Genomic DNA, 27,699 nt, shown 5'->3' on the forward strand with positions numbered 1-27,699 from the left:
AAACATGATATAGTGGTAAGACTGGGTCAGATAGCTAACGTTTAGTGGCGAGTGTCTCATGTGAGACTATGGGCTAGAGTAAATAATGTCACGGAGAATAAGAATTTTCAAGCTTGAGGCGACGGGACTTAAAAATCAATTATAAACGAAGGGCTATGTCCTCCCACCGCTAACAGAGAGGAAGGCAACGTCAGCAATCTAATAAAATGTTTGTTTTTTACCCTACATTCCAACCTTGTCCATTTTTCTTTGTGTCGTTGTTCATCTTTGATCGCAGAGCGAGAACACATCATCACGGAAGGTAACCACCAGGTGTTACATGGAAAAGGGCTGCCCCCTTTCCATGTAAATAAGAAGAATATTAGATAAGTGAAAATCAGATTAGGATAAGCCTAGAATCGAACCCAGTAGGCAAGGTTAAGAAATGGAATATTAGAAATTAAGTCGATTGTCCAGTTCTTCTAGAAATCTGAATATTAAAAGGCCAGTTAAAAGTTGGACAATAGAAATTAAAAAAGTATTGTTTCAAAAATAGGTTAGGTTAAAAAATAGGTTAGGTTAAAAAATAGGTTAGGTGAGGATTGTTTTGTTTGCCAAAAGTGTGTTTGGACAAACATATGCATAGCCACGTGAAATTAGTCACGTTTGAAAACACACTTCTGACGTCATAGACAAAGGACATTTCCCCATATAGGTCTATGGGTTCTGATTTGAGTCGGTCAGCCAGAGTTGAGTCAGTTGAGGTGAGAGTCAGTTGATTAGCCAAGAGTTGACATAGTCAGTTGGAGAGGCGAGTCACTTAGAGGCGAAGGGTAGAAGATTAACCATATAGATCCAAGTTTGAATTCGTGACGTCATCGACCGGCCGATCAGATGAATAAAGAAATCATCATCGTTTTGTAAGTGTTGTCTCATGTCGCCATTCAGTTACAACAGAAAAGATAATTGTGTTTATCATCTTGTAATGAACATTGTGTAAACCCTTCGAAGATTATGTGTCCTCACCACCATAAGTGAAGTATCTCCCCCTCCTCTAATATGTGTTAAAAGAACTGTAACATATATTAATGTTTTCTCTACTTCATCATCACTATCGTTATGTCTGTATTACATGCATCCCGTTATATATGTGCCTCAATATGAACTCTGTGTCATAGGAAGCGACCAAAGACGACGAGAGATTTTTTTATGGAATATCCTCATTCACGAAGAAGCGCTGCGATTTAACGTTAAAAACACGAAGCTAAATTTAATTGTACTGTTTATGGTTTGTCCATTTAAATTCGATGACCAGCATATATTTTACTTGATCGTGGTATACAACACATTAGGCTTCCTTTGGAGGGGAAATAATACACCATTGATTCTTTTTTATATGCATATATACATGCAAGAATTTACATGTTTCAATGGTAGATAGATAGATAGGTAGATAGATAGATAGCAAACAAATAGATGTAGATTAGAGATATGATAATAAAGAACAATATTAATAAATATCTTTATAGGCATCCCTATGGCCTCTGTTTAATTATGAGAGACAATTGATAATCTTTGTAAAGGTAGCTGTGCGCGTAATTGTGAATAGTTGCTTCTTCTGAATCGATACTGTTTGATTCTAGTGGTAAAAAACCCAAGTCGACGAGAAACAATGCCAACATAAGTAGAGAGCATGTTAGTACTGAGCCGGCTCAACGTCTCTTAACTTTGGTGATCCAACGATTTTAGGCATCTATTACGCAGAGAAAAGTTGTTTTTCTGTCTGTATCCGAGCACGGCTAAAACTCAAAAGCACACAAATGATTTTTACATCCGATTCAGTGTGACCCAGACCAAGTTATGGTAAAAAAAGGAGAGAAAGTAAGAGATATTATAGTGGAGGGAGAAGCGTATTTAGATGATAACGTGACTAATAATGTGTTGAGCAAAGACAACGAGAGAGAGAGAGAGAGAGAGAGAGAGAGAGAGAGAGAGAGAGAGAGAGAGAGAGAGAGAGAGAGAGAGAGAGAAATACACAAACTCTTTTTTTTATTATTAATACGCTGTGCTCTTCTTTAATGTTAGAATTTATCTCTGAAAATCGGAAATACTTCAAGGATTGAAGTTCCCCAGTGCGCACGTGTTAGTATCTGAAAAGTCTATAAAAAATGATAGAAAAATCTAAATGTCTTTTCAGAGAGGTCAATTCACTATTGAAAGTTATTGTTCATTTGGGATTTTGTTGTTTCTTAAAAAAATCGCACCGCAATGAAAAGATGGTCTCATTTAGCTCTCAGTAGTCTTATTTATAATGTACGTGTGGCGTTCCAAAAGTAATGCCTCTTAGAATATATATATATATATATATATATATATATATATATATATATATATATATATATATATATATATATATATAAGAGCAAATAGTTAATAAAACATGTTAAAAACACTTTTAAAAAGAGTTAAAGCATATTTAATCTGAAAAGGAAACACTTAATAAGTGGATAGTCCTTAATCCGCGGAGTTTCGAAGAAATACTTTCCTTCTCATCAGAGGGTAGGAATTAGCAAAATGCGGTATCGGATTTTGCATGCAGAAGTATTTGGTGAAGCTGCAAGTAAGTCAAAGACCTTACTTGATAACAAAAAGTGAAGCATAGGGAATACGGTGAAGAAAAAGGTGATTACACGTGAATGGATAGTCTGGTGAAAGGTAAAGTATCCAATGACGGTAAAATAAAAAAAATGTAAGTCCAAGAAAGTTAATTTAATTTTCCATTCGCACAAGTAAAATCCAAGGAAATCGCGTAATTGGAAGATGGTCCAAAATAATCCAAAAGGCCCAAATCCGTGGAATAATTCACAAATATGTACAAGGAAAAGGGGGAAAATTCCAATAATAATAATAAAACAAAAAATAATGCTTTTAACACGGCTGCCGAGTACAAAGTGTAATTCTTATTATAAGCTCTATTTCCTATGTGGTTTTATCAAGCTTTTACATCTGGTTGAGATTACTTTATAAATATTAAATATAATAAATTCATCGATAAAAATATTTATAATATACTTTTGTTTTACCATCTTGGATCATTTTGGTAAATTTAATTGTAATTTATATATATATATATATATATATATATATATATATATATATATATATATATTGGTCGTGGAATTACATTTATCTGAAAAAGATCTAGCTAATTTGCATATTCTTGTAAGCATTCATTTTAATTAATTCCCTGTTATACGAGGGCGTTCTAAAAGTAATGCCTGCTATTTTTTATTCTGCCTGAATGGATCAAATGTGGGTTGCAAATTGCATTGTTATATGCATAGATAGATAGATAGATAGATAGAGACAGACAGACAGACAGAAAGCGCGCCTAGTCCTAACCACGTAAGCGGAATAATATACTGTTTCCAGAGTTCGAAGAGACACACGCAGAAGATCGGAAGTTACACCGGCTGCATTGTTGTGAGAATAACACCCAGTATAAGAACAGTTCTCCGACTAATCTGAATAACTCTAAAAAATATTGTCATAGAAACGCACAAAGATTTTGAGGGTTTACATCTATTGGAATAACTAAACGCGCTCGCACACACACACACACACACACACACACACACACACACACGCACACACGCACACACACACACACACACACACACACACACACACACACACAGAAAAAATAGGTTCATACATCTCAATAAGAAGTTTTGTTCGTCGGTTAGGCGGTCGGTCCGTCGGTCAAGTCTGTAAGTTGGTTTGTCACGTTTCAGTTTGAAATAGCATTTTCTTCGTCACTGTTTATTCACGACGTTGGGGGACTTTTTTCCTTCAGCTCGAAAACCAACACAGTCTATGTCATTTGTGAAATGACCTATTCTATGTTTATTGCAGTATGTTGCCATTTCTGTGTAGTCCTAGGAGCTTCACTCTTCCAGGCTTTACTTTCTTCCTTTGAGAAAGGGTTAATTTATTGTTAATCACATGAGGCACCATTACTGGGGAATGCTGACGGGGCGGGCCAGGTACATTTTACAGAGTGCTTCTCCTCGGAAGCGCTGACTTTTCAATCCACTTTCCTACCCTTATGTCACATCTTGTTGCCGTGAGAGGGAGATTAATGCTAATATTTGATTCATTTCATTTTTCTTTCTTTCGTTTTTCGTTTCTTTCATTTCTTTTTTCTTTCTTCCTTTTTCTTTCAGTCTAAACCTTTTTTTTCATCATTTTTTACTTCTACTTTAGCATCTCATCTTTTCTTTCATTCTAAACCTTTTTTTTCACTTAATCTGTTTTGTTTGTTTCTTTCTTTTTATCTACATTTTTCCCCTCCCTCTATTCCACTTCTTTCTTTTTTTTTTACTTCCGCTCAAAACTTTTGTTTTCACTTCACTTTTCCTTTCTTTCTTTCTTTCTTTCTTTCGTTCTTTTTTTCTTCCTTCCTTTCTTTCGTTCTTTCTTTCTTGCTTGCTTTTTTTCTTCCTTTCTTTATTTCTTCCTTTCTTTATTTCTTTCTTTCTTTTTTCCTTTCTTTCTTTCTTTCTTTCTTTCTTTCTTTCTACACAATCTTTTTTTCTCTGAAAAAAAAAAACAACAACAAAAAACAAACATCCACATCCCTTTGTTTTCGAAATTCATTTAACCTTCTACACTTTTTCACTGTTTTCTACTTACACAAACTTACTCTCTTATACCATGATATACCTACATCATACTCTAACCACACGACTCCGCACATGGAAAAAGAACAGATAGATAGATAGATAGATAGATATACAGACGGACAGACAGACGGATAGACAATATATATATATATATATATATATATATATATATATATATATATATATATATATATATATATAAAAAAGTGAACCATATCGTAAATTCAATCAACTAAAAAATGGAAACCGGGGTGAGGAAAAGAAAAAAAAAATTATATATATAATGGGGCAAGTTATATGTACAATTAAATAAAATAAATAAGTCGATTAAAAAAGATCGTTAAAATATACCCAAAGCGCTTTTCGTTCAGACAAACATTTTCAAGGGTCATAAGTCTGAAAATTATTATTTTTTAGAATATTTGGTAGTGATATGGAATACGAGCGGAGAGGTTAAGAAAAAAAAAAAAAAAAAAAAAAAAAAAAAAAAAAAAACCTGACTACCCAAATAATTCTAACTGAAGCCGGAGGTTTCTCTGCTTGCACAAAGTAGGGAGGTTAGCAATGATGGCAAGTGCTTCGAGGACAGACAGGTGGAACTTTGTGCGTCCTCGGTGCAAAACAGAAAAACACTCCGGAGAGAAAACAAGACCGCATTCCTTTTTATCGACCAAGTGTTGGCCGATGGACGATTCTATCAGTTGAGATTTTCTGGTAGTAGCTTGATGATCCCTGATGAAACGGGGAACATGTTGGGCGATTCTGACCTGAAGACGCTGGGTCGTCTTGCCTATATAGACGGCACCACACCGACATTGAAATTTATAAATAATATTACTAGTTTGGGAGATAGGCAAGACATCCTTACGAAATGAGGGAAAGGCGGTTTTTGTGGAAAAGGCAATACGGAGCGATAGAGCACCAAAATTAGAAGACACCAGAGAGGAAATCTTATCGCAAATAAGTTGGCCTTCAAGTCCAATCCAGGGTAACCTAAGGTATACCGGAAATCTACATGGACCGTATTTTGGTAGCTCAGAAAAGGATTGAATTTTTTTATTAATAACTAAGTTAACTAATGGAGGTGGATATCCATTAGTAATAAAAATCCTTTTAATGTTTTCAATTTCCACATCAATAAAAGGTGGGGAACAAATAGCAAGTGCCCGATGGGTTAAGTTTCTAATAAGATTTAGTTTCCTGGTTGTGGGTGCAAAAGAATCCCAACTAAGATAAAGACCAGTAAAAGTGGGTTTTCTATAAATAGATGTCATAAAGGAAAGCCCACGTTTAGAAACTAACACATCAAGGAAAGGAAGGGAGTTATCTTTTTCCACCTCCATCGTAAATTTGAGAGAAGGGTGTAAATTATTTAATAAGTGGAAAAAGGACATAGCTTCATCATGCGTTGCGAAACAAGAAAAAGTGTCGTCAACATAACGCATGTAAAATGCTGGTCTAGGGCACTTGTCAAACAACGTCTGTTCTAAAAAACCCACAAAAATATTGGCCAAAGTTGGGCCAAGGGGTGATCCCATCGATATACCGTCGAACTGGCGATATATCACATCGTTGAAACTAAAGGAAACTGACTTAGTAGCAAGTTCCAAAAGTTCAACGAACACCGCCTCAGGAAAAGAGGGGAGGGGGCCAGGGCCTCTATAAAGAAAATCAGCACATATGTCAATGACCTCGTCAAGAGGAACATTGGTAAACAAATTGCTAATATCAAAGGAGACCAAATAACAGTTGTTAGTGGTAAGAGGAAGCTCCTTGATAGTCGATGCGAAATGAAAAGAATCAGGTGTGCAATGTGTTGAATAAAAAGAACAGACTGGTTCAAGAATTAAAACCAGCCATTTAGCCAGATTGTGTTGGGCCGAACCTACCATCGACAAAATTGGTCTCAATGGAGTATCAATTTTGTGTACCTTAGGCAATCCGTAAATCCTGGGGCGTTGAGAGCCCACCGGTCGGATATTATTATACACTTCCTTAGATAAATATTTAAGTTTATGCCATCGAAGTAGTTTATTTTGAAGCTTGGTTTCAATTGAAGGAGTGTCATCAGAGTCCAGGGAACCTAAACAGATAAATTTGCTATCATTGTTAAGAATAGAAAGCATTTTTGCAATGTAGTCTTGACGGTCAAGGATAACTACACCGTTGCCTTTATCTGGGCGAGAAATGTAAATCTCATTATTGCATTTTAATTGCTTAGCCGCAATGAAATGATTACTTTGCCAAATAAAATGGCGAGAAGAAATATTGCATTGACTGAATTTATTGGCTAATTCAGTCAAGCGAGATTTAACAATATTTAAGTTGTCACCCGAACCATTATTTTTTATTTGTGAAAATAAAATCTCAAATTCACTAAGAGTTTGAGTTACGTCAATCTGGCGAGGAGGGACACAAAATTCAAGTCCCCTAGACAACACAAACGTATCGACTTCTGACAATTTAAATTTAGAGAAATTAAATATATGCTGATCCGAGAATGAAGGTTCGCCAAATTTATTTTTAATCAAAAGGTTTAAGAAATTAGTAAATTTTTGATTATTTGTATGACGACACTTAACATCCTGATGGAGGTGGAAAAAGATAACTCCCTTCCTTTCCTTGATGTGTTAGTTTCTAAACGTGGGCTTTCCTTTATGACATCTATTTATAGAAAACCCACTTTTACTGGTCTTTATCTTAGTTGGGATTCTTTTGCACCCACAACCAGGAAACTAAATCTTATTAGAAACTTAACCCATCGGGCACTTGCTATTTGTTCCCCACCTTTTATTGATGTGGAAATTGAAAACATTAAAAGGATTTTTATTACTAATGGATATCCACCTCCATTAGTTAACTTAGTTATTAATAAAAAAATTCAATCCTTTTCTGAGCTACCAAAATACGGTCCATGTAGATTTCCGGTATACCTTAGGTTACCCTGGATTGGACTTGAAGGCCAACTTATTTGCGATAAGATTTCCTCTCTGGTGTCTTCTAATTTTGGTGCTCTATCGCTCCGTATTGCCTTTTCCACAAAAACCGCCTTTCCCTCATTTCGTAAGGATGTCTTGCCTATCTCCCAAACTAGTAATATTATTTATAAATTTCAATGTCGGTGTGGTGCCGTCTATATAGGCAAGACGACCCAGCGTCTTCAGGTCAGAATCGCCCAACATGTTCCCCGTTTCATCAGGGATCATCAAGCTACTACCAGAAAATCTCAACTGATAGAATCGTCCATCGGCCAACACTTGGTCGATAAAAAGGAATGCGGTCTTGTTTTCTCTCCGGAGTGTTTTTCTGTTTTGCACCGAGGACGCACAAAGTTCCACCTGTCTGTCCTCGAAGCACTTGCCATCATTGCTAACCCCCCTACTTTGTGCAAGCAGAGAAACCTCCGGCTTCAGTTAGAATTATTTGGGTAGTCAGGTTTTTTTTTTTTTTTTTTTTTTTTTTTTTTTTTTTTTTCTTAACCTCTCCGCTCGTATTCCATATCACTACCAAATATTCTAAAAAATAATAATTTTCAGACTTATGACCCTTGAAAATGTTTGTCTGAACGAAAAGCGCTTTCGGTATATTTTAACGATCTTTTTTAATCGACTTATTTATTTTATTTAATTGTACATATAACTTGCCCCATTATATATATAATTTTTTTTTCTTTTCCTCACCCCGGTTTCCATTTTTTAGTTGATTGAATTTACGATATGGTTCACTTTTTTATAATTATTCTAAAATTTTGCCAATCGAATAAAGTTATATATATATATATATATATATATATATATACGCGGGTTTTTTATATTCAAAAGTAATGGACTAATGAATTCAACGAGGTTGTTAGATAGTGCTCAATAAAAAGAGCTGATAATACTTGTTTATTGTTATATAAACATGCTCACATCCCGCTGCTACAAATAGCCACTTGTTTCAATATTATGGTTATTCATTGAACTTTTGAATAGTCAAGTCGCTGCCTGATGATATCTGTTGTTTGATTGAAACAAGTGGCTATTTGTAGCAGCGGGATGTGAGCATGTTTATATAACAATAAACAAGTATATATATATATATATATATATATATATATATATATATATATATAAGAAAAAATTTAGGACTAGAAATATATTTTACATGAATCTATTGTTCTACAGGATAGCCAAATAAGATATATATATATATATATATATATATATATATATATATATATATATATATATCAAATAAGACACATTGAATATATCAATATATCTTATTTGAGTGTTGTGGAGATGTCCACTAATTAGCATAGGCGGGTGAGTGAGATATACCATATATATCAATCACCAATACTGGGGATATCCGACAACGACCCCCAAATAGGCAAGACGCCTCTGCTGCATCCAGTAAGACATCCAACACGCCACCTGCCGGAATATCTTTTTTTTTTTTTTTTTTTTTTTTTTTTACAAAGGCATCACCACATTATCAAGGCCCAGAGGCCACTCAAGGATAAGGGTTAAAGAGTGTACAGTAGAAGTTGGTCAATATAGTAATCATTAGTAATGAAAATTTGGTAAATTTAATAACTTATATGGAACGGCTCATCAAGAACTTATTTACTTTAGACTTGAACAAAACCATATTGTAGTCAGCCGGAAAGCAGGAAAACGGAAGACAATTCCACAGGCGTGCAGTTCTAAGAAAGAAGCTTTGTTCATGGAATCTACGTTTAGGTTTAGGCACAGATAAAGAGTGGGGGAAATTATTGATAGTGTTTACAGCTAGACGAGTGTTTCTCGTGAAAGTTTGGCGAGGGGGGACCATAGATTGAAGCTCAGTTGAACACTTTCCATGAAAATAACGATACATCAGAGACAAACTCGCAACATCTCTTCTGTGAGATAGAGGTTGCAAGGAGGAGAAAAGGACATCTCCTACGAGGCTACGAAGTCTATTTTGAACTCTATCAAGGCAGGACAAGTTCTTTCTAGCAGCTCCTGCCCAGATGTGGCAACAGTATTCCATCCTTGGACGTACCTGGCTCTTATATAGATAGAGAATAGCATCAGCAGTGAGATATCTACTGGATCGATAGAAAGATCCCACCATTTTTCCAGCGGCCTTGGCAACAGATTTGATATACGTGTTCCATTTAAGATCAGGAGTAATGGTCAAGCCCAGAAGCTTGTCAAAACTTGAGGCCTCCTGAAGACGAGAGCCATTCATTTCAATTGATGACAAATGTGGATTAGAATGTTGATGATGTAAAGAGAGAAGCTTGGTTTTAGATGCATTAAAAGTAACCAGCCACTCCTTTCCCCATTGTACTACGTGCTCAAGATCAGAGGAGAGAGAATTGGAGAGAACTTGCTCGTTTACTGTCTTAGATGTGGTACCATAAATGGTAGTGTCGTCAGCATAAATGTCTACAAATGATGTAAGGATATGATTTGGAAGATCATTAATGTAGATCAGGAAAAGAGTTGGGCCCAGGATGGATCCCTGAGGGACACCGGCATTAATATTGTGAGCTTCTGATTTTTGCCCCTCAACTACTACTCTTATGAATGTATCAGAAAGAAATGATTTAATAATTGAGAAGACTTTTCCAGCTATACCATAGCTAGCGATCTTATGAAGTAAACCTTTATGCCATACCCTATCAAAGGCTTTAGATATGTCAAGAGCAATTGCCCTAGAAAGATTGCCACCGTCGAGAGATTTGCTAATCCTATTAGATATAACTGTAAGGACATCTGCTGTAGATCTAGCAGAACGGAAACCATATTGAGTGTCACTAAGAAGGTTATTTTTGTTGAGATGTTTGATTACTTCTTTATTTAATACAGATTCTAGCAACTTACTCATGACGCACAGGAGACTTATTGGCCTGTACTGAGAGGGGGATGAGCGATCACCTGAATTCTTAAATACAGGGCATACTGATGAGATTTTCCAGGGAGATGGGAAACTATTCTCCTTAAGACAACGTTTAAACAGTTTTGTAAGTATGGGCGCTAGTTCAGGTTGAAGTTTTTTGAGTACTATAATTGGAATACCATCAGGGCCAGTTGCTTTACTCGAATCAAGGTTTTTGATTAGTTTGGCAACATCACGTACAGATATACGTATATCACATAGCGTGTTTTCTGATACAAGAGGAAATATTGGGGGTTGGCGGTCTTGGTCGCAAAGGGTAGAATTAGCTGCAAAGTTCTTGACAAAGAGTTTGGCTTTGTCTGATGCTGACGAGATTACCTCAGATCCATTGATAATAGTTGGGATGGAGCACACGCTTCTGTTCAGGATTCTGTTTGCTATTTGCCAAAACTGGTGGGAACCAAGCCGCTGCTCAGCTACTTTGGACTTAACAGATTGAGCATACAACTCTCTTGCGTTCCTTATTACTTTCTTACAATGGTTGCTGGCAGTCCTGAAAACGGCTTTAGTTTCCATACATCTATTACGTTTGAAGCAGTGGAAAAAGTGATTTCTGTGCGCAATGGCAGCAGCACATTCTGGAGAGAACCATGGCTGGCTGTTAGGTTTTTGCTGAAACTTTTTAGAGGGTATGAAATGGTCAATACCTACAATTAACCATTCAGTTAGGTCTAATACTATAGAGGACACATCCTTTTTAAACATGGAATGCAGAGGTAGATCAGATATAAATGTACGGAAGCTATCCCAGTCAGCCTTAGTGTATCGATATACTGTACGATGAAGAGGTACGTCTGGGGACTTATTACATTTCATTTTTATCTTAATTGATACAACAGAGTGGTCGGAAGATCCAAGAGGCGACAGAACAGAAACTGAACATAGTTCAGGGCAAGTTGTGAGAAAAAGGTCTAGTAGGCTTGCATACTGGCCGTCATTATCGGGCACACGGGTAGGTTCCTGAACAATCTGAGTGAGGTCATAGGCAATGGAGAAATCATGACAGAACCTCCCCTCATCATCGGTCTTGTTTGAGTGGGTCAACCATTCGACGTTGTGAACATTGAAGTCTCCACATACGTGAATGTTAGCTGAAGGATAAGTAGAAAGGACTTGGTCAATTTTCTCAGATATGCTTTGAAAGATAGTAACTCCGCTGTTGTGGGGGCGATAGAGAGTAAATATAAATGCAGTAGTGTGAGCTAAAGCAACCCGGAAGAACATATAAGGTAAGTTAGGATCTTCCCTGGAGATGTCCCTCCCACATGGAAAGCTATCTTTAATATAGGCACATATTCCATGCCCATGGCGATCTTGGGGGTCAGATTTAGAAGTTAAGTTAGAGTATCCTGTAATTGCAAACTCATCAAGGGAAATAGCCTGTCCAATGCCAGTTTCACTTAAAAATAAAAGGTCTGGTTTAGTCTCCTGTAATTGGGTTTCAACCTCTGGAAGGTTAGAACGTAGACCCCTGATGTTGGAGAAGGAGACATGGTAGTAGGGGTCTACGTTGGAAGTTGGAGAACCGGGTTTAATCGTGTATTTTTTCTTGAAACTTGTCATGATGAAATTTTGGAATTTGTGGACTAGGTCGACAGATTTACTTAGAGCAGGACAGAGAGGGGAAACTAAGAGAGAAAAAGAAACGAAGAATTTTTTTTTTTTTTTGTACCACATGATAAGGTAAAGCCGTAACAATTACCCACTAGTATGGCATCGAGAGGCCCCACCAGAAGCTACTGCATGGTCCAGATTCCATTCACCAAATGGCAATACAGCAGCCCCAGTACTTTGCACCTGCTGATAGGACAGCCTCCTTAGTGGTTAATCCAAGGTTCGGGTCCCTGACTATCAGGCGGATAACGTCAGCCCAGACAAAACGTTTACCTCCAGCACCCTTACTAGTGACATGGCTACAAGGATAGACATAGAAACAGAAAATTTCCACCAACTCTGCCAACTGTTCGCGCAAAAATACTGCCAACCTAGAAAACAGCTTTTTCTTCTCCCTTTGTCAGAAAAATCACTCATTTAAAAATGAGGACTGAGGGACAAATAAGAAGAAGCGAGAGTAACAGGAGCTGCCGATAACGCATCCACAATGCGTTTTCTACTCTCCATTAAAAAAAAAAAAAAATAAATAAATAAATAAATAAAAAATAAAAAATAACTATTAAGTATTGTACTTAATAAAAGTCCAACGGACCTGTTTAAGGGAAAGTATGGTGATAGATTCCCCTCCCACGAACTAAAAATGAGTACAATAAGGTAATCTATTTTTGCAATCAACTCGGTAGATAAATAAACATTTATGGACGAGAAAAAAAAAAAAAAAAAAATTAAAGCTAGCATTTAATACAACAGAAATACATAAATTAAATACTGAAATAAAATGTAGTTATTAATATTTGAATCTTAAAATAAAAAGTGCGAATTAATAGAGAAAATCACTTATCACAACAACGCATTCCGTCTCCAAACTAGTGAAGAATTTAACTTTTAATAGCGTTCAGAAGATTTTTTTTTTAAATTAACCGTTAAGAGAAAGCGTGATTTTATTCTGAACTTTAACTAATCACGTTTTAAGCAACTTATGATATAAAACAAAATCGGATGGGGGGGGGGGGTTTCTTCCGAAGTTAGTTGGTGACGTTATAAGTAATTGCGAGATAAGATGGGAGCCAGAAATTAGGGGTGGGGGACTGAAAATGATAATATAATGGATTGATTATACAATATTTAAGATCAACTTGGTAGATAAACATTTATGGACGAGAAAAAAAAAAAAAAAAAAAAAAAAAAATTAAAGCTAGCATTTAATACAACAGAAATACATAAATTAAATACTGAAATAAAATGTAGTTATTAATATTTGAATCTTAAAATAAAAAGTGCGAATTAATAGAGAAAATCACTTATCACAACAACGCATTCCGTCTCCAAACTAGTGAAGAATTTAACTTTTAATAGCGTTCAGAAGATTTTTTTTTAAAATTAACCGTTAAGAGAAAGCGTGATTTTATTCTGAACTTTAACTAATCACGTTTTAAGCAACTTATGATATAAAACAAAATCGGATGGGGGGGGTTTCTTCCGAAGTTAGTTGGTGACGTTATAAGTAATTGCGAGATAAGATGGGAGCCAGAAATTAGGGGTGGGGGACTGAAAATGATAATATAATGGATTGATTATACAATATTTAAGATCAACTTGGTAGATAAACATTTATGGACGAGAAAAAAAAAAAAAAAAAATTAAAGCTAGCATTTAATACAACAGAAATACATAAATTAAATACTGAAATAAAATGTAGTTATTAATATTTGAATCTTAAAATAAAAAGTGCGAATTAATAGAGAAAATCACTTATCACAACAACGCATTCCGTCTCCAAACTAGTGAAGAATTTAACTTTTAATAGCGTTCAGAAGATTTTTTTTTTAAATTAACCGTTAAGAGAAAGCGTGATTTTATTCTGAACTTTAACTAATCACGTTTTAAGCAACTTATGATATAAAACAAAATCGGATGGGGGGGGGTTCTTCCGAAGTTAGTTGGTGACGTTATAAGTAATTGCGAGATAAGATGGGAGCCAGAAATTAGGGGTGGGGGACTGAAAATGATAATATAATGGATTGATTATACAATATTTAAGATCAACTTGGTAGATAAACATTTATGGACGAGAAAAAAAAAAAAAAAAAAAAATTAAAGCTAGCATTTAATACAACAGAAATACATAAATTAAATACTGAAATAAAATGTAGTTATTAATATTTGAATCTTAAAATAAAAAGTGCGAATTAATAGAGAAAATCACTTATCACAACAACGCATTCCGTCTCCAAACTAGTGAAGAATTTAACTTTTAATAGCGTTCAGAAGATTTTTTTTTTAAATTAACCGTTAAGAGAAAGCGTGATTTTATTCTGAACTTTAACTAATCACGTTTTAAGCAACTTATGATATAAAACAAAATCGGATGGGGGGGGTTCTTCCGAAGTTAGTTGGTGACGTTATAAGTAATTGCGAGATAAGATGGAAGCCAGAAATTAGGGGTGGGGGACTGAAAATGATAATATAATGGATTGATTATACAATATTTAAGATCAACTTGGTAGATAAACATTTATGGACGAGAAAAAAAAAAAAAAATTAAAGCTAGCATTTAATACAACAGAAATACATAAATTAAATACTGAAATAAAATGTAGTTATTAATATTTGAATCTTAAAATAAAAAGTGCGAATTAATAGAGAAAATCACTTATCACAACAACGCATTCCGTCTCCAAACTAGTGAAGAATTTAACTTTTAATAGCGTTCAGAAGATTTTTTTTTTAAATTAACCGTTAAGAGAAAGCGTGATTTTATTCTGAACTTTAACTAATCACGTTTTAAGCAACTTATGATATAAAACAAAATCGGATGGGGGGGGGTTCTTCCGAAGTTAGTTGGTGACGTTATAAGTAATTGCGAGATAAGATGGGAGCCAGAAATTAGGGGTGGGAGACTGAAAATGATAATATAATGGATTGATTATACAATATTTAAGATCAACTTGGTAGATAAACATTTATGGACGAGAAAAAAAAAAAAAAAAAAAAAAAAATTAAAGCTAGCATTTAATACAACAGAAATACATAAATTAAATACTGAAATAAAATGTAGTTATTAATATTTGAATCTTAAAATAAAAAGTGCGAATTAATAGAGAAAATCACTTATCACAACAACGCATTCCGTCTCCAAACTAGTGAAGAATTTAACTTTTAATAGCGTTCAGAAGATTTTTTTTTTAAATTAACCGTTAAGAGAAAGCGTGATTTTATTCTGAACTTTAACTAATCACGTTTTAAGCAACTTATGATATAAAACAAAACCGGATGGGGGGGGGGTTCTTCCGAAGTTAGTTGGTGACGTTATAAGTAATTGCGAGATAAGATGGGAGCCAGAAATTAGGGGTGGGGGACTGAAAATGATAATATAATGGATTGATTATACAATATTTAAGATCAACTTGGTAGATAAACATTTATGGACGAGAAAAAAAAAAAAATTAAAGCTAGCATTTAATACAACAGAAATACATAAATTAAATACTGAAATAAAATGTAGTTATTAATATTTGAATCTAAAAATAAAAAGTGCGAATTAATAGAGAAAATCACTTATCACAACAACGCATTCCGTCTCCAAACTAGTGAAGAATTTAACTTTTAATAGCGTTCAGAAGATTTTTTTTTTAAATTAACCGTTAAGAGAAAGCGTGATTTTATTCTGAACTTTAACTAATCACGTTTTAAGCAACTTATGATATAAAACAAAATCAGATGGGGGGGGGTTCTTCCGAAGTTAGTTGGTGACGTTATAAGTAATTGCGAGATAAGATGGGAGCCAGAAATTAGGGGTGGGGGACTGAAAATGATAATATAATGGATTGATTATACAATATTTAAGATCAACTTGGTAGATAAACATTTATGGACGAGAAAAAAAAAAAAAAAAAAAAATTAAAGCTAGCATTTAATACAACAGAAATACATAAATTAAATACTGAAATAAAATGTAGTTATTAATATTTGAATCTTAAAATAAAAAGTGCGAATTAATAGAGAAAATCACTTATCACAACAACGCATTCCGTCTCCAAACTAGTGAAGAATTTAACTTTTAATAGCGTTCAGAAGATTTTTTTTTTAAATTAACCGTTAAGAGAAAGCGTGATTTTATTCTGAACTTTAACTAATCACGTTTTAAGCAACTTATGATATAAAACAAAATCGGATGGGGGGGGTTCTTCCGAAGTTAGTTGGTGACGTTATAAGTAATTGCGAGATAAGATGGGAGCCAGAAATTAGGGGTGGGGGACTGAAAATGATAATATAATGGATTGATTATACAATATTTAAGATCAACTTGGTAGATAAACATTTATGGACGAGAAAAAAAAAAAAAAAAAAAAAATTAAAGCTAGCATTTAATACAACAGAAATACATAAATTAAATACTGAAATAAAATGTAGTTATTAATATTTGAATCTTAAAATAAAAAGTGCGAATTAATAGAGAAAATCACTTATCACAACAACGCATTCCGTCTCCAAACTAGTGAAGAATTTAACTTTTAATAGCGTTCAGAAGATTTTTTTTTTAAATTAACCGTTAAGAGAAAGCGTGATTTTATTCTGAACTTTAACTAATCACGTTTTAAGCAACTTATGATATAAAACAAAATCAGATGGGGGGGGTTCTTCCGAAGTTAGTTGGTGACGTTATAAGTAATTGCGAGATAAGATGGAAGCCAGAAATTAGGGGTGGGGGACTGAAAATGATAATATAATGGATTGATTATACAATATTTAAGATCAACTTGGTAGATAAACATTTATGGACGAGAAAAAAAAAAAAAAAAAAATTAAAGCTAGCATTTAATACAACAGAAATACATAAATTAAATACTGAAATAAAATGTAGTTATTAATATTTGAATCTTAAAATAAAAAGTGCGAATTAATAGAGAAAATCACTTATCACAACAACGCATTCCGTCTCCAAACTAGTGAAGAATTTAACTTTTAATAGCGTTCAGAAGATTTTTTTTTTAAATTAACCGTTAAGAGAAAGCGTGATTTTATTCTGAACTTTAACTAATCACGTTTTAAGCAACTTATGATATAAAACAAAATCGGATGGGGGGGGGGTTCTTCCGAAGTTAGTTGGTGACGTTATAAGTAATTGCGAGATAAGATGGGAGCCAGAAATTAGGGGTGGGGGACTGAAAATGATAATATAATGGATTGATTATACAATATTTAAGATCAACTTGGTAGATAAACATTTATGGACGAGAAAAAAAAAAAAAAAAAAAAATTAAAGCTAGCATTTAATACAACAGAAATACATAAATTAAATACTGAAATAAAATGTAGTTATTAATATTTGAATCTTAAAATAAAAAGTGCGAATTAATAGAGAAAATCACTTATCACAACAACGCATTCCGTCTCCAAACTAGTGAAGAATTTAACTTTTAATAGCGTTCAGAAGATTTTTTTTTTAAATTAACCGTTAAGAGAAAGCGTGATTTTATTCTGAACTTTAACTAATCACGTTTTAAGCAACTTATGATATAAAACAAAACCGGATGGGGGGGGGTTCTTCCGAAGTTAGTTGGTGACGTTATAAGTAATTGCGAGATAAGATGGGAGCCAGAAATTAGGGGTGGGAGACTGAAAATGATAATATAATGGATTGATTATACAATATTTAAGATCAACTTGGTAGATAAACATTTATGGACGAGAAAAAAAAAAATTAAAGCTAGCATTTAATACAACAGAAATACATAAATTAAATACTGAAATAAAATGTAGTTATTAATATTTGAATCTTAAAATAAAAAGTGCGAATTAATAGAGAAAATCACTTATCACAACAACGCATTCCGTCTCCAAACTAGTGAAGAATTTAACTTTTAATAGCGTTCAGAAGATTTTTTTTTTAAATTAACCGTTAAGAGAAAGCGTGATTTTATTCTGAACTTTAACTAATCACGTTTTAAGCAACTTATGATATAAAACAAAATCAGATGGGGGGGGGTTCTTCCGAAGTTAGTTGGTGACGTTATAAGTAATTGCGAGATAAGATGGGAGCCAGAAATTAGGGGTGGGGGACTGAAAATGATAATATAATGGATTGATTATACAATATTTAAGATCAACTTGGTAGATAAACATTTATGGACGAGAAAAAAAAAAAAAAAAAAAAAAAATTAAAGCTAGCATTTAATACAACAGAAATACATAAATTAAATACTGAAATAAAATGTAGTTATTAATATTTGAATCTTAAAATAAAAAGTGCGAATTAATAGAGAAAATCACTTATCACAACAACGCATTCCGTCTCCAAACTAGTGAAGAATTTAACTTTTAATAGCGTTCAGAAGATTTTTTTTTTAAATTAACCGTTAAGAGAAAGCGTGATTTTATTCTGAACTTTAACTAATCACGTTTTAAGCAACTTATGATATAAAACAAAATCGGATGGGGGGGGTTTCTTCCGAAGTTAGTTGGTGACGTTATAAGTAATTGCGAGATAAGATGGGAGCCAGAAATTAGGGGTGGGGGACTGAAAATGATAATATAATGGATTGATTATACAATATTTAAGATCAACTTGGTAGATAAACATTTATGGACGAGAAAAAAAAAAAAATTAAAGCTAGCATTTAATACAACAGAAATACATAAATTAAATACTGAAATAAAATGTAGTTATTAATATTTGAATCTTAAAATAAAAAGTGCGAATTAATAGAGAAAATCACTTATCACAACAACGCATTCCGTCTCCAAACTAGTGAAGAATTTAACTTTTAATAGCGTTCAGAAGATTTTTTTTTTAAATTAACCGTTAAGAGAAAGCGTGATTTTATTCTGAACTTTAACTAATCACGTTTTAAGCAACTTATGATATAAAACAAAATCAGATGGGGGGGGGGGTTCTTCCGAAGTTAGTTGGTGACGTTATAAGTAATTGCGAGATAAGATGGGAGCCAGAAATTAGGGGTGGGGGACTGAAAATGATAATATAATGGATTGATTATACAATATTTAAGATCAACTTGGTAGATAAACATTTATGGACGAGAAAAAAAAAAAAAAAAAAAAAATTAAAGCTAGCATTTAATACAACAGAAATACATAAATTAAATACTGAAATAAAATGTAGTTATTAATATTTGAATCTTAAAATAAAAAGTGCGAATTAATAGAGAAAATCACTTATCACAACAACGCATTCCGTCTCCAAACTAGTGAAGAATTTAACTTTTAATAGCGTTCAGAAGATTTTTTTTTTAAATTAACCGTTAAGAGAAAGCGTGATTTTATTCTGAACTTTAACTAATCACGTTTTAAGCAACTTATGATATAAAACAAAATCGGATGGGGGGGGGGTTCTTCCGAAGTTAGTTGGTGACGTTATAAGTAATTGCGAGATAAGATGGGAGCCAGAAATTAGGGGTGGGGGACTGAAAATGATAATATAATGGATTGATTATACAATATTTAAGATCAACTTGGTAGATAAACATTTATGGACGAGAAAAAAAAAAAAATTAAAGCTAGCATTTAATACAACAGAAATACATAAATTAAATACTGAAATAAAATGTAGTTATTAATATTTGAATCTTAAAATAAAAAGTGCGAATTAATAGAGAAAATCACTTATCACAACAACGCATTCCGTCTCCAAACTAGTGAAGAATTTAACTTTTAATAGCGTTCAGAAGATTTTTTTTTTAAATTAACCGTTAAGAGAAAGCGTGATTTTATTCTGAACTTTAACTAATCACGTTTTAAGCAACTTATGATATAAAACAAAATCAGATGGGGGGGGTTCTTCCGAAGTTAGTTGGTGACGTTATAAGTAATTGCGAGATAAGATGGGAGCCAGAAATTAGGGGTGGGGGACTGAAAATGATAATATAATGGATTGATTATACAATATTTAAGATCAACTTGGTAGATAAACATTTATGGACGAGAAAAAAAAAAAAAAAAAAAATTAAAGCTAGCATTTAATACAACAGAAATACATAAATTAAATACTGAAATAAAATGTAGTTATTAATATTTGAATCTTAAAATAAAAAGTGCGAATTAATAGAGAAAATCACTTATCACAACAACGCATTCCGTCTCCAAACTAGTGAAGAATTTAACTTTTAATAGCGTTCAGAAGATTTTTTTTTTAAATTAACCGTTAAGAGAAAGCGTGATTTTATTCTGAACTTTAACTAATCACGTTTTAAGCAACTTATGATATAAAACAAAATCGGATGGGGGGGGTTCTTCCGAAGTTAGTTGGTGACGTTATAAGTAATTGCGAGATAAGATGGGAGCCAGAAATTAGGGGTGGGGGACTGAAAATGATAATATAATGGATTGATTATACAATATTTAAGATCAACTTGGTAGATAAACATTTATGGACGAGAAAAAAAAAAAAAAAAAAAAATTAAAGCTAGCATTTAATACAACAGAAATACATAAATTAAATACTGAAATAAAATGTAGTTATTAATATTTGAATCTTAAAATAAAAAGTGCGAATTAATAGAGAAAATCACTTATCACAACAACGCATTCCGTCTCCAAACTAGTGAAGAATTTAACTTTTAATAGCGTTCAGAAGATTTTTTTTTTAAATTAACCGTTAAGAGAAAGCGTGATTTTATTCTGAACTTTAACTAATCACGTTTTAAGCAACTTATGATATAAAACAAAATCGGATGCGGGGGGGGGTTCTTCCGAAGTTAGTTGGTGACGTTATAAGTAATTGCGAGATAAGATGGGAGCCAGAAATTAGGGGTGGGGGACTGAAAATGATAATATAATGGATTGATTATACAATATTTAAGATCAACTTGGTAGATAAACATTTATGGACGAGAAAAAAAAAAAAAAAAAATTAAAGCTAGCATTTAATACAACAGAAATACATAAATTAAATACTGAAATAAAATGTAGTTATTAATATTTGAATCTTAAAATAAAAAGTGCGAATTAATAGAGAAAATCACTTATCACAACAACGCATTCCGTCTCCAAACTAGTGAAGAATTTAACTTTTAATAGCGTTCAGAAGATTTTTTTTTTAAATTAACCGTTAAGAGAAAGCGTGATTTTATTCTGAACTTTAACTAATCACGTTTTAAGCAACTTATGATATAAAACAAAATCGGATGGGGGGGGGTTCTTCCGAAGTTAGTTGGTGACGTTATAAGTAATTGCGAGATAAGATGGAAGCCAGAAATTAGGGGTGGGGGACTGAAAATGATAATATAATGGATTGATTATACAATATTTAAGATCAACTTGGTAGATAAACATTTATGGACGAGAAAAAAAAAAAAAAATTAAAGCTAGCATTTAATACAACAGAAATACATAAATTAAATACTGAAATAAAATGCAGTTATTAATATTTGAATCTTAAAATAAAAAGTGCGAATTAATAGAGAAAATCACTTATCACAACAACGCATTCCGTCTCCAAACTAGTGAAGAATTTAACTTTTAATAGCGTTCAGAAGATTTTTTTTTTAAATTAACCGTTAAGAGAAAGCGTGATTTTATTCTGAACTTTAACTAATCACGTTTTAAGCAACTTATGATATAAAACAAAATCGGATGGGGGGGGGTTCTTCCGAAGTTAGTTGGTGACGTTATAAGTAATTGCGAGATAAGATGGGAGCCAGAAATTAGGGGTGGGGGACTGAAAATGATAATATAATGGATTGATTATACAATATTTAAGATCAACTTGGTAGATAAACATTTATGGACGAGAAAAAAAAAAAAAAAAAAAAAAAAAAAATTAAAGCTAGCATTTAATACAACAGAAATACATAAATTAAATACTGAAATAAAATGTAGTTATTAATATTTGAATCTTAAAATAAAAAGTGCGAATTAATAGAGAAAATCACTTATCACAACAACGCATTCCGTCTCCAAACTAGTGAAGAATTTAACTTTTAATAGCGTTCAGAAGATTTTTTTTTTAAATTAACCGTTAAGAGAAAGCGTGATTTTATTCTGAACTTTAACTAATCACGTTTTAAGCAACTTATGATATAAAACAAAACCGGATGGGGGGGGGTTCTTCCGAAGTTAGTTGGTGACGTTATAAGTAATTGCGAGATAAGATGGGAGCCAGAAATTAGGGGTGGGGGACTGAAAATGATAATATAATGGATTGATTATACAATATTTAAGATCAACTTGGTAGATAAACATTTATGGACGAGAAAAAAAAAAAAAAAAAAAAATTAAAGCTAGCATTTAATACAACAGAAATACATAAATTAAATACTGAAATAAAATGTAGTTATTAATATTTGAATCTTAAAATAAAAAGTGCGAATTAATAGAGAAAATCACTTATCACAACAACGCATTCCGTCTCCAAACTAGTGAAGAATTTAACTTTTAATAGCGTTCAGAAGATTTTTTTTTTAAATTAACCGTTAAGAGAAAGCGTGATTTTATTCTGAACTTTAACTAATCACGTTTTAAGCAACTTATGATATAAAACAAAATCAGATGGGGGGGGGTTCTTCCGAAGTTAGTTGGTGACGTTATAAGTAATTGCGAGATAAGATGGGAGCCAGAAATTAGGGGTGGGGGACTGAAAATGATAATATAATGGATTGATTATACAATATTTAAGATCAACTTGGTAGATAAACATTTATGGACGAGAAAAAAAAAACAAAAAACAAAATTAAAGCTAGCATTTAATACAACAGAAATACATAAATTAAATACTGAAATAAAATGTAGTTATTAATATTTGAATCTTAAAATAAAAAGTGCGAATTAATAGAGAAAATCACTTATCACAACAACGCATTCCGTCTCCAAACTAGTGAAGAATTTAACTTTTAATAGCGTTCAGAAGATTTTTTTTTTAAATTAACCGTTAAGAGAAAGCGTGATTTTATTCTGAACTTTAACTAATCACGTTTTAAGCAACTTATGATATAAAACAAAATCGGATGGGGGGGGTTTCTTCCGAAGTTAGTTGGTGACGTTATAAGTAATTGCGAGATAAGATGGGAGCCAGAAATTAGGGGTGGGGGACTGAAAATGATAATATAATGGATTGATTATACAATATTTAAGATCAACTTGGTAGATAAACATTTATGGACGAGAAAAAAAAAAAAAAAAAAAAAATTAAAGCTAGCATTTAATACAACAGAAATACATAAATTAAATACTGAAATAAAATGTAGTTATTAATATTTGAATCTTAAAATAAAAAGTGCGAATTAATAGAGAAAATCACTTATCACAACAACGCATTCCGTCTCCAAACTAGTGAAGAATTTAACTTTTAATAGCGTTCAGAAGATTTTTTTTTTAAATTAACCGTTAAGAGAAAGCGTGATTTTATTCTGAACTTTAACTAATCACGTTTTAAGCAACTTATGATATAAAACAAAATCGGATGGGGGGGGGTTCTTCCGAAGTTAGTTGGTGACGTTATAAGTAATTGCGAGATAAGATGGGAGCCAGAAATTAGGGGTGGGGGACTGAAAATGATAATATAATGGATTGATTATACAATATTTAAGATCAACTTGGTAGATAAACATTTATGGACGAGAAAAAAAAAAAAAAAAAAAATTAAAGCTAGCATTTAATACAACAGAAATACATAAATTAAATACTGAAATAAAATGTAGTTATTAATATTTGAATCTTAAAATAAAAAGTGCGAATTAATAGAGAAAATCACTCATCACAACAACGCATTCCGTCTCCAAACTAGTGAAGAATTTAACTTTTAATAGCGTTCAGAAGATTTTTTTTTTAAATTAACCGTTAAGAGAAAGCGTGATTTTATTCTGAACTTTAACTAATCACGTTTTAAGCAACTTATGATATAAAACAAAATCGGATGGGGGGGGGTTCTTCCGAAGTTAGTTGGTGACGTTATAAGTAATTGCGAGATAAGATGGGAGCCAGAAATTAGGGGTGGGGGACTGAAAATGATAATATAATGGATTGATTATACAATATTTAAGATCAACTTGGTAGATAAACATTTATGGACGAGAAAAAAAAAAAATTAAAGCTAGCATTTAATACAACAGAAATACATAAATTAAATACTGAAATAAAATGTAGTTATTAATATTTGAATCTTAAAATAAAAAGTGCGAATTAATAGAGAAAATCACTTATCACAACAACGCATTCCGTCTCCAAACTAGTGAAGAATTTAACTTTTAATAGCGTTCAGAAGATTTTTTTTTTAAATTAACCGTTAAGAGAAAGCGTGATTTTATTCTGAACTTTAACTAATCACGTTTTAAGCAACTTATGATATAAAACAAAATCGGATGGGGGGGGGGGTTCTTCCGAAGTTAGTTGGTGACGTTATAAGTAATTGCGAGATAAGATGGGAGCCAGAAATTAGGGGTGGGGGACTGAAAATGATAATATAATGGATTGATTATACAATATTTAAGATCAACTTGGTTGGACGAGAAAAAAAAAAAAAATTAAAGCTAGCATTTAATACAACAGAAATACATAAATTAAATACTGAAATAAAATGTAGTTATTAATATTTGAATCTTAAAATAAAAAGTGCGAATTAATAGAGAAAATCACTTATCACAACAACGCATTCCGTCTCCAAACTAGTGAAGAATTTAACTTTTAATAGCGTTCAGAAGATTTTTTTTTTAAATTAACCGTTAAGAGAAAGCGTGATTTTATTCTGAACTTTAACTAATCACGTTTTAAGCAACTTATGATATAAAACAAAATCAGATGGGGGGGGGTTCTTCCGAAGTTAGTTGGTGACGTTATAAGTAATTGCGAGATAAGATGGGAGCCAGAAATTAGGGGTGGGGGACTGAAAATGATAATATAATGGATTGATTATACAATATTTAAGATCAACTTGGTAGATAAACATTTATGGACGAGAAAAAAAAAAAAAAATTAAAGCTAGCATTTAATACAACAGAAATACATAAATTAAATACTGAAATAAAATGTAGTTATTAATATTTGAATCTTAAAATAAAAAGTGCGAATTAATAGAGAAAATCACTTATCACAACAACGCATTCCGTCTCCAAACTAGTGAAGAATTTAACTTTTAATAGCGTTCAGAAGATTTTTTTTTTAAATTAACCGTTAAGAGAAAGCGTGATTTTATTCTGAACTTTAACTAATCACGTTTTAAGCAACTTATGATATAAAACAAAATCGGATGGGGGGGGGGTTCTTCCGAAGTTAGTTGGTGACGTTATAAGTAATTGCGAGATAAGATGGGAGCCAGAAATTAGGGGTGGGGGACTGAAAATGATAATATAATGGATTGATTATACAATATTTAAGATCAACTTGGTAGATAAACATTTATGGACGAGAAAAAAAAAAAAAAAAAAAATTAAAGCTAGCATTTAATACAACAGAAATACATAAATTAAATACTGAAATAAAATGTAGTTATTAATATTTGAATCTTAAAATAAAAAGTGCGAATTAATAGAGAAAATCACTTATCACAACAACGCATTCCGTCTCCAAACTAGTGAAGAATTTAACTTTTAATAGCGTTCAGAAGATTTTTTTTTTAAATTAACCGTTAAGAGAAAGCGTGATTTTATTCTGAACTTTAACTAATCACGTTTTAAGCAACTTATGATATAAAACAAAATCGGATGGGGGGGGGGTTCTTCCGAAGTTAGTTGGTGACGTTATAAGTAATTGCGAGATAAGATGGGAGCCAGAAATTAGGGGTGGGGGACTGAAAATGATAATATAATGGATTGATTATACAATATTTAAGATCAACTTGGTAGATAAACATTTATGGACGAGAAAAAAAAAAAAAAAAAATTAAAGCTAGCATTTAATACAACAGAAATACATAAATTAAATACTGAAATAAAATGTAGTTATTAATATTTGAATCTTAAAATAAAAAGTGCGAATTAATAGAGAAAATCACTTATCACAACAACGCATTCCGTCTCCAAACTAGTGAAGAATTTAACTTTTAATAGCGTTCAGAAGATTTTTTTTTTAAATTAACCGTTAAGAGAAAGCGTGATTTTATTCTGAACTTTAACTAATCACGTTTATAGCAACTTATGATATAAAACAAAATCAGATGGGGGGGGGTTCTTCCGAAGTTAGTTGGTGACGTTATAAGTAATTGCGAGATAAGATGGGAGCCAGAAATTAGGGGTGGGGGACTGAAAATGATAATATAATGGATTGATTATACAATATTTAAGATCAACTTGGTAGATAAACATTTATGGACGAGAAAAAAAAAAAAAAAAAAAAAAAAATTAAAGCTAGCATTTAATACAACAGAAATACATAAATTAAATACTGAAATAAAATGTAGTTATTAATATTTGAATCTTAAAATAAAAAGTGCGAATTAATAGAGAAAATCACTTATCACAACAACGCATTCCGTCTCCAAACTAGTGAAGAATTTAACTTTTAATAGCGTTCAGAAGATTTTTTTTTTTAAATTAACCGTTAAGAGAAAGCGTGATTTTATTCTGAACTTTAACTAATCACGTTTTAAGCAACTTATGATATAAAACAAAATCGGATGGGGGGGGGGGGGGTTCTTCCGAAGTTAGTTGGTGACGTTATAAGTAATTGCGAGATAAGATGGGAGCCAGAAATTAGGGGTGGGGGACTGAAAATGATAATATAATGGATTGATTATACAATATTTAAGATCAACTTGGTAGATAAACATTTATGGACGAGAAAAAAAAAAAAAAAAAAAAAAAAAATTAAAGCTAGCATTTAATACAACAGAAATACATAAATTAAATACTGAAATAAAATGTAGTTATTAATATTTGAATCTTAAAATAAAAAGTGCGAATTAATAGAGAAAATCACTTATCACAACAACGCATTCCGTCTCCAAACTAGTGAAGAATTTAACTTTTAATAGCGTTCAGAAGATTTTTTTTTTAAATTAACCGTTAAGAGAAAGCGTGATTTTATTCTGAACTTTAACTAATCACGTTTTAAGCAACTTATGATATAAAACAAAATCGGATGGGGGGGGGGGGTTCTTCCGAAGTTAGTTGGTGACGTTATAAGTAATTGCGAGATAAGATGGGAGCCAGAAATTAGGGGTGGGGGACTGAAAATGATAATATAATGGATTGATTATACAATATTTAAGATCAACTTGGTAGATAAACATTTATGGACGAGAAAAAAAAAAAAATTAAAGCTAGCATTTAATACAACAGAAATACATAAATTAAATACTGAAATAAAATGTAGTTATTAATATTTGAATCTTAAAATAAAAAGTGCGAATTAATAGAGAAAATCACTTATCACAACAACGCATTCCGTCTCCAAACTAGTGAAGAATTTAACTTTTAATAGCGTTCAGAAGATTTTTTTTTAAATTAACCGTTAAGAGAAAGCGTGATTTTATTCTGAACTTTAACTAATCACGTTTTAAGCAACTTATGATATAAAACAAAATCAGATGGGGGGGGGG

General features: G+C 32.3%; 1 protein-coding gene across 2 annotated transcripts in view; it reads right to left on the minus strand.

Moving 5' to 3' along the window:
- Window positions 1–27,699, minus strand: part of LOC145284457 (uncharacterized) — a 416,749-nt gene that overhangs the window by 293,755 nt on the left and 95,295 nt on the right. The gene's annotated exons all lie outside the window — the stretch shown is intronic.

The sequence above is a fragment of the Euprymna scolopes genome, chromosome 9 (genome assembly GCF_053919585.1).
Source record: "Euprymna scolopes isolate OS-2025 chromosome 9, ASM5391958v1, whole genome shotgun sequence".
NCBI classification, from domain to species: Eukaryota; Metazoa; Mollusca; class Cephalopoda; order Sepiida; family Sepiolidae; genus Euprymna; species Euprymna scolopes.